We start from the raw sequence: 9778 nt of genomic DNA on the forward strand, positions 1-9778 counted from the left end.
ATCAAAGATAGAAATTAGTCCTCCACTCCGTTGCTAACTGACGTCAACAGATCCTCCCTTGTCCTTTTTGTTTTTTCCACTATAAAAGGAAAAGAATTTCCCTATGGCCCAAATATTGTTATTTTACCACATTTGCTTTATCATTTGTACTTTGATGATTTTGTTAATATAGTGTCTGCAAGGGTTCTCCACTGTAAATTTACTATTTTTCTCTTTGTAATTAATAAGTACCTTGTGGGACATACATGTGATTCTAAATATCCTCATGTGTTTCTCACAGGCAGGGAAGAATTTCATGAAGAGACCTCAAGTTCACAATAGGCGTCCTCACTAGATCTCTTTAAATATGGTATTATTGAAATTACCTCATGCCAAACATCTATACCCAAAGAAAACTACGTTTCATCTGTTACTGCTTTCATCTTGGCATCAGTAAGATGAGGCAATGCAGCCTTGCTTAAGGCTGGAGTCACAAGTTTGGGAATCACACAACCTGGGTTCAAAATATAGTGTGGCTATATACTGCCAGCTACTTAATGTCTTTGAGCCTCAGTGACTTCTTCAGAAAAACAAGAATAATTACCAATCCCATAGGGTTGTTGTGAGGGTTCAATGAGCCCTTCTAATATGAAAAGTACCCAGAACTGTGTGCAGCATTCAATAGGCACCAATAAATGGTAGCTATGGATAACTAATAATGAGAATATTATTTTGGTTAGTTTTCAGCCCTGATGGAATTTCTGTTTCGGATGGAGACATTCTGCTATATTAAATACCTATACTGTTGATCCAGCCTCAGGCCAGAGCTGATTTAAAACCAGAAAAGCATACCCTCCCCTGCAATTTCTCCCCAGGAAGTTCCACTGTGGGGTCTATGGATCTAGAGTTTATGCCAACTCTTTACTTCAATGCGGACTGTCCTCTTGGAGGTTAGTAACATGATTCCAGAGCCCTTTATTCCGACAAGACTGGAGTGCCACCATGAGGTCAGCTTTGGTCCTGATGATATTTACTTGAATTCTGTCCTGATGACAGGAATATTTGAGTAGTTACATTTATATTGCATTATACTTACATTAAAGCCTAAAAAGTTCACTCCATTGACTCTTTATGGGAAGAAAACAATGTACAAAAAGTATAAAAATTTGGATTTCTTAAGGTACTTGATTTGGATTTCTAAACTACCATAGTACTGGTGACTCTTGAGAATTTGAAATTGAATACTTAGCTCCAAGGAAACTGAGATTTTTATCCAAGTGTGAATGGCTGCTGATTTGTTATCTTTGGCCAATCACCCTCTCCTCAACTTCTATTTTAATTAAGCCCCTGAAGCTGTGATCCTGAAGTCTCTAGCTCCCTTTGCAAAGAAATAATTCCTATTTCCAAATGTCCCATTAGAAACTCCACTCAGGTACCCCACAGAAATCTCAAACTCAGCCCACACAACATTAAAGTGACTATATTATCCTCACACAAACCTAGCCCTCCAATATTCTGCATCTCCACGAACAGAGCCACCCTCACCCAGTCACCTAAGTTTGAGACGTGGGAGTTGTCTTAGGTTTCTCCCTTTCCCCATCTTCCTACATCGAATCACTAAGAGAGTCTCTCAATGTCACCTTATTGTCCCTTAATTCTGCTTCTTTATCCTCCTCCCTCTTGCTACCACCTTTTCTCCTCCCTAGACTACTACCGCAATATTCTTTAGGTCTCTATAACTTCAGACTTGCCTCCCTTCCATGCTGCTGCTAGAGTGATCTTGTAAAATGAAAAACTGCTTATACCACTTGCTTAACATCCTTTAATGGCTCAGTGCCTTCAAGATCAAGTCAAAACTCCTTGGTATCCCATAAGGGATGAGGAGCCTAGTCCTTACCCACCATCCAGATCCAACTCTTGCTGCATGATCTGCTTCTACCTTGTTTTTAAATTAACACAAATGCATGCAAATTATTTCTTTACATTATCTCCTTCATTATTAGAATTTGTAACCTCATGTCAATAAGTAACTTATGTCATATGTCTTTCCATCCAGAAATAGGGCATTTAATATTTTTTATATCAATGGCAAACAGATTTGCTGTTTGTTCCATTTGGGTCCCAGCTGTGACATTTCTGTGCACATGCAGAATGAAAACACTGTAGGATAGCCCTATACTGAGGTTCATGGAGTGAGGAATATTAAAAAGTTGGAGGCTGATCTCTTTCTTCTGTTTGGCAAACCACTAGATCTCGGCACTAAGCTTCTATTTTTTTTAATTCAAGTATAATTAACAGATAGTGTTATATTAGTTTCAGGTATACGGTATAATGACTCAACAACTTTATATGTTACTCAGGACTTATCATGGTAAGTGTACTCTTCATCCCCTTCGCCTGTTTTATCCAGCCCCACCACCTCCCCTCTGGCAGCCACCAGTTTGTTCTCTGCATTTAAGAGTCTGGTTTGGGGCTCCTGGGTGACTCTGTTGGTTAAATGTCCAACTCTTGATCTCAGCTCAGGTCATGATCTCACCGTTCATGAGTTCGAGCCTCCATCAGGCTCTGTGCTGACAGTGCAGAGCCTGCTTGAAATTCTCTCTTTCTTCCTCTCCCAGTCCTTCCCTTGTTCTCGCTGTCTCTCTCTTTCTCAAAAATAAATGAACCTTTTTAAAAAAGAGAGTCTGGTTTTATCCATTTCCAGCTTTGTTGAACCACTAGTAGATCCCCAAACACAACAGGCTTTTTTCATACCTCTTTACGTCTGTTGCTACTGTTTCCCTTACTTAAAATAGCTTTACCTGTCTTGTCTAATTTCTCAACATCTTTTTAAGGATATGTAAAATTTATCTCCCCTATACACCTTTCCTAACCTTCCACAAAGCCCATACTGCCACCACAGAGCAACTACCTCCTTACCTTCTATAACTTACACAACTGTACCCAGAATTTTCTTGCTTTCTCTGAAAGAAGCTCTCTATCCTTAGCAGATTTGATGCTACTTGAGAGCAAGGACTGTGTCTAATCTGTCTGTATATCCCTAGGGCCTAGGGCATGCCGAGCACCCTGAAAACAACAATCACAAAATTGGGGGAATAATAGGCGGGGAGTAGAGAAGAAAAATATTTTCAAAGACATAATTTGAAGGCATGGAATCATCACTCTGTTCATAAAAGCAAGATATCCCAACTAGCACCCACTGCAGTGTTATCCAGACTTTGTGTTCTCAGTTGTCCACTTGAGAAACCATGTGTGTCTACCAGTCAGACCATACTGGTTTTTGGAGAAATTCCAGTTCTACAAAACCATGATTCAATTTCCTTGCCACTTTTATTGACGATGGTTTTAAATTGCTTTGTTTCTTTTTTTTTTTTCCCCAAGAGGAAATGGTCTCTTAATGAGTCACTTGGACATTGTCAAGATCAGAATTGATAGAAGTCTGACAATTTCCATTTGACTTTTTCATTCCTTCAGCCCAAATTGATTACAAAGCACCAAACAAAAGACATAGGTCCTTTCCTAAATCCACAAAGTTGGCAGTTTCAGAGATCCTTGTCTATTTTTATTTCACCTCATTAATTCAACAAGATTTATTGACCACTTATTATGAAACAGGCTCCATGAGAGGCAAACATAATATAAGAATAAGTGAGATACAGGCCCAGCCCCCCAGAAGCTTAAAGTCTGGTGTGGGACAGATTTGGAAACAATTACAGTGCAATAGGAAAAGAGCTAAAATAGAGGTATTTACGAAGTGGCATGAGAACTCATAGAAAGAAGACAGATTATGTCAAGGAGAGGATATTCAGGGTAAGCTTCACAAAGGAGAGGAGATATAAAGCTGAGTTTTGAAAAATATAGGAGTTTTCCAGGGAGGAAAAGAAGAGAGGACATACCAAAAAGAAAGAAAAATATGTAACCAAGGTTCAGAGTTAGAAGAAGCAAAGCCAAAATGAGATGATAAAATTAAAGCTTAGAGGAGTTAACTTGCTTAAGGTCACACAGTTGGTAAGTAAAGGGCTGGGGGGGGGGGGGGGCTGTTGAACCCGAGCTGGAGTTATTTGTGGGAGGATGTCATATTTCTTTTTTTTTTTTTTAATTTTTTTTAGCGTTTATTTATTTTTGAGACAGAGAGAGACAAAGCATGAACGGGGGAGGGTCAGAGAGAGGGAGACACAGAATCTGAAACAGGCTCCAGGCTCTGAGCTGTCAGCACAGAGCCCGACGCGGGGCTCGAACTCACGGACCGCGAGATCATGACCTGGGCCGAAGTCGGCCGCTTAACCGACTGAGCCACCCAGGCGCCCCGAGGATGTCATATTTCTTAAGAGTGTTGAGAATTATTGCTCAGGGCCTGGCATACAAGTTACAGGAACTCAGACTACATTCAGTAGACAATGGCAAATTACGAGAGGTTTTTAAGCAGAGAAACAACATGGTCCCATTTGGGCTTCCAAAAGATAATTCTAGCAGTGATTTTTTTTTTTTTCAAACATTAAAAATAAATTTATTCACGGGCACCTGGGTGGCTCAGTCAGTTAAGTTTCCAACTCTTAGTTTCAGCTCAGGTCATGATCTTGAGGTTTCAAAGTTCAAGCCCCTCATCAGGCTCTGTGCTGACAATGCAGAGCCAGCTCGGGATCCTCTCTCTCTGCCCTTCCCCTGCTGCTGCTCTCTCTCTCTCTCAAAATAAATAAATAAACTTTAAAAAACTAAATTTATTCATTAATTTTTTGAACAGTGCTATTATGAACATGCATGTACATGTATGTATTTTAGTTCTTGTTTGAGTGCCTGTTTTCAATTATTTCAGGTATATACCTAAGAGTAGAGTTTCTGGGTCATATGGTAATTCTATGTTTAATGCTTGGAGGAACCAACAAATTTTTTTCCACAGAGGCTGAATCAGTTTTACCTTTTTAACACAAATATATTTAATGCACATACATATATTTTAACACAATGTATGAGAGTTCCTATTTCTCCATGTTCATTAACTTAGCATATACACACTGATTACTTTAAATGTTCAAAATATAGTGTGAGGCTATAAAGAGGAAAGAAATGGAACTGATATTTTAAGACATAATGAGGCCAGACGTCATCTAGTTGATTAAATTATGAATGTGTCATCTAATTCCTCAAATTCGTCACAACTCATGATTTAAAAAAGTTTTTTGAATATAGTTGACACACAATGTTACATTAGTTACAGGTGCACAACATGGCGACTGAACAAGTTTATATGTTATGCCATGCTTACCACAACTGTATCACCACACAACACCGTTACAATATCATTGACTATATTCCCTATGCTGCACCTTTTATTCCCATGACTTATTCATTCCACAACTGGAAGCCTGTGTCTCCCACCCCCCTTCACCCATTTTGCCCATCTCCCCACACCCCAGCAGTGATACTTAACCCTGACTGTAATTAAAATCACTTGAGAAGCTTTCAGAAATTACAGGCCAGCTACACTGATCCAAGGCAACTTGCTGACTTTGGTGTTAGGCAACAAATGAAGGTCGTTCCTAACACAATCAAGACAGAATTTCTGGGAATGGGACCCAGTTTTCTTTTGTTTTGTTTTTTAAGTTGCTCAGAAGATTCTAATGTGCAGTGAGGGTCAAGAACTACTCAACTAGGAGAAGGGCTGAAAGATGGAAAAGAACTATTACGTATTAAGCACTTACTATACATGAGATTTTGTTCCAATAACTTTAAACAATAACTATAATCTCTATATGTTAGAAGATGTATATATATATAGTATCTTGAGCCACTTAAACCATTTTGAGCCCTGTGTGGTGAACAATTCTATTGTTCCTAGCCTTCAAGGTAAATATTATAATCCTATAATCCCTATTTTACCAATGAGGAAATTGAAGCAGACTGGTGAAATAACTTGTCTAAGGTTGTCACCATTAGTAGATACAACTGGATTCACCTGTAAGCCTTTCTGATAGCCCAAACCCATGATTGGCCTATGAGCCAAGCTCAATTCTCAGAACAATCCTGAAGTGTCACGATCATCATTTCACAAATGAGGAAATTGGTCCTGATGAGGAAATTAGTCCAATCAGGTTCATCTGAATAGGTCACAGCCTACATGGACAGGCTGGGAGGGATTTAAACTCAGACTTCTTTAACTCCAACTACATGCTTACAAGAGTTAAAGTATAGAGCATATATATTCAACACTCAATACAATTTGTTCCTCTGAAAGAATGGAGGCATAATGGATTAATATAATCTAGAGTATTCTTTTTTAAAAAATGTTTATTTATTTTTGAGATGGGGAGGGCAGAGAAAGAAAGAGAGAGTCTCAAGCAGGCTCCACACTATCAGCACAGAGCCTGATGCAGGGCTTGGACTCAAGAACCATGAGATCATGACCTGAGCTGAAATCAAGAGTCGGACACTCAACTGACTGAGCTACCTAGGTGCCCCAACCCAGAGTGTTATTCTTAACAAGGAGAACCATCCCTAGGTCTCAGGAGGCTAACCCTCTGTTGAACCACCAATTCCAGGGGGCTTTTGCGGGGGGGGGGGGGGGGGGGCGGAGATTGGGTCACAAAGAATTCTGTGACAACCCTCTATCATATTTACCTGAAAAATTTTAACCCTGGCTAAATTCAACACTACAACGTGTTCATACCCTTATCTAAGCAACTGAATCATGCTGATTGGTTTCTTTTTTAAGTCACTATCTCCAACTCCTATGGGCATTCACTGCTCAGCAATGTTACACATTTTCCTACTAAGTTCATTTTCTCACTCTTAGAGGACACTATTTTCATATCATTTCTTCCATCCTCAACTCTCCAATGCTCCCTGACAAAATTTCATCCCATTCCCTTCCCATTAGTTTGCCTCCATTCTCTGTTGCATCAACAATTTCTATCTTTTCACTGGATCATTCCTTACGATTTACAAGCATCCCTTAGCATCTATCTTTAAAAACATCAAAAACAAAAAGCGAAACGTCCTTTGAGCCCACATCTGCTTCTAGTTAACACCCAACTTCTCTGTTTTCCTTCCCAGCCTAACCTATTGCAAAGAGTTTGCTTCAACACAGTCCACCTTTGTCAATTCAATCATTTGCATCCATCATGCCACTGAAACTGATATTATCAGGGTCACTAGTGACCTCCATGTTGCCAAATGTAGTAACCTTTCTCATTGGTCCTCAGTCTCTCAACAGCCTTTAAAACAGCCTACCTTGCCTTCTTCCTGAAATTTTCTTCTGTCTTTGGTGACACCACATTCCTTGTCTTCCTACCTCCCTGGTTACTTCTTCTCAAACTTCTGTGTTATAGGTGTAGTCTTCTCTAATCTACCTGATCTCTAAATGTTGGGGTACTCTAAGGGTCAGTCCTGGGTCCCCTTCTCACCCCTATTCACACAATCTAAGTGACCACCTTCATAATCATGCTTTTTTTTTATTTATTTTTTCATCATGACTAGTCTAATCTTTAATCCCCATCCCCTATTTGCCACCCCCCCACACACGCACCTTCCCTGTGGTAACCATCAGTTTGTTCTCCATAGTAAGAGTCTGTTGGGGGTGTCTGGCTGGCAAATCTTGATCTTGGGGTCTTGAGTTCACACCCCACACTCGGTGTAGAAATTACCTTAAAAAATTTTTTTAACTAAAATAAAATAAGGGGCGCCTGGGTGGCTCAGTCTGTTAAGTGTCCAACATGGTTCATGGGTTCAAGAGTCCTGCCTCCTGCTCTGTGATGACAGCTCAGAGCCTGGAGCCTGCTTCAGATTCTGTGTCTCCCTCTCTTTCTGCCCCTCCCCTGCTCATGCTCTGTCTCTCAAAAATAAATGTTAAAAATTTTTAATTAAAAAAATTTTAGGGGCGCCTGGGTGGCGCAGTCGGTTGAGCGTCCGACTTCAGCCAGGTCACGATCTCGCGGTCCGTGAGTTCGAGCCCCGCGTCAGGCTCTGGGCTGACGGCTCGGAGCCTGGAGCCTGTTTCCGATTCTGTGTCTCCCTCTCTCTCTGCCCCTCCCCCGTTCATGCTCTGCCTCTCTCTGTCCCAAAAATAAATAAAAAACGTTGAAAAAAAAAATTAAAAAAAAAAAAATTTTTTAAATATATATACCCAAAAATTTAAAAAAAAATTTTTTTTAATTTAAAGAAGAGTCTGTTTTTCGGCTTGTCTCTTTTTCCCCCTTTGTTTGTTTGCTTTTTAAGTTCCACATATGAGTGAGATCATATAGTATTTGTCTTTATCTGACTTATTTTGCTCAGCATTATATATCATCTCTCTCTAGTTCCATCCAAGTTGTTGTAAATGGCAAGATTTCATTCTTTTTATGACTAATATTCCCATATATATATAATGACAAATATGTATCTATATATCTAAATAGATGATAGATAGATAGATAGACAGATAGATAGTTATCTCACAGTTCCTTTGTCCATTTATCTATCAATGAACACTTGGGCTGCTTCCATACTTTTGCTATTATAAATAATGCTGCAATAAATATAGAGTTGTATGTATCCCTTTGAATTAATGTTTTTGTATTTGGGGGGTAAATACTCAGTAGTGCAATTCCTGGATCATATGGTAGTTCTATTTTTAATTTTTTGAGGGACCTCCATACAGTTTCCCACAATGGCTGCACCAATTTGCGTTTCCTTTTTCTCTATATCGTTGCCAACACCTGTTGTTTCTTATGGTTTTGATTTTAGCCATTCTGACAGGTGTGAGGTGATATCTCATTGTAGTTTTGATTTGCATTTCCCTGATGATGAGTAATGTTGAGCATCTTTTCATGAGTCTGTTGGCCACATGATTATGCTTTTAGATATGGCTTGTCACCACTTACATAGGGATTGGGTTCTGAAGTCAATTCATGAAGAGAAGAAAATTCATGAAATAGAATTATTCTTGGAAATTCCTTAAATCTCCTATAAAGTATGGTAGTTGTGGTTTCACACATTGATTTTTTAAATAGTTATGACCATATTTATGTGCCAAATTGAAGGCCAACATTTCACTTCCTAATAAGCTCTACGTCAATTATTTTCCTCCCATGTTGAGATAAATTATTTTCATGAAGCAACAGATAAAGTACTTCGGGCTTTCACTTATGGGTCAGGTTTCATGAAAAATACTTATTTTTAAAAAGTGGACACAAGTTGAACATCACGATTCTCCTTCTATGAGAGGGAAATGGGGCGGGGGGGGGGGGCTGATTCCATCTGAGAATACAGCAGATTTACATTCCCCATCTCATGCTTACTCCACACTTGCTTTCCTTGAATGTAAAGGAATTACCCACACTATTTAAAGTATTTCTTACACTCTTTGGTTGAATATGTATAACTCAATTTTAATAAGTTAAATGCTTTTTAGATAGTATTCCATTGTACCATTTATATTTTGATGGCTCCTAGATTTATTTCTCCAGCCTTGACCTTTCTCCCTGAGATTCAGACTTAGGGAACCAACTACCTACCCAGACTTCTCCGCTTAAAGTCAATTAGGTATCTTAACATGTCCAAAACATGGCGATTAATTCCTCACCACCACCACCACTCCTATGCCTCATCCTCACCAAAAACCTGTTCTTCCATTTTGGTTCCTAGCTCAGTAAATGGCATACCATCTACCCAGGGGTCTAGGCAAAAAACCTCGGAGTGATTTGTGTGATTCCTCCCTTTCCATTACCTCCACATAAAATCAATCAGGTGCATTTAGCTCTACCGCCAAATAGATCCCAAATCTATCCATTCATCTCTATCCACACAGAGACCCACCCTAAACTAA

This window comes from Panthera leo, chromosome E1, assembly GCF_018350215.1.
Source record: "Panthera leo isolate Ple1 chromosome E1, P.leo_Ple1_pat1.1, whole genome shotgun sequence".
NCBI lineage: Eukaryota > Metazoa > Chordata > Mammalia > Carnivora > Felidae > Panthera > Panthera leo.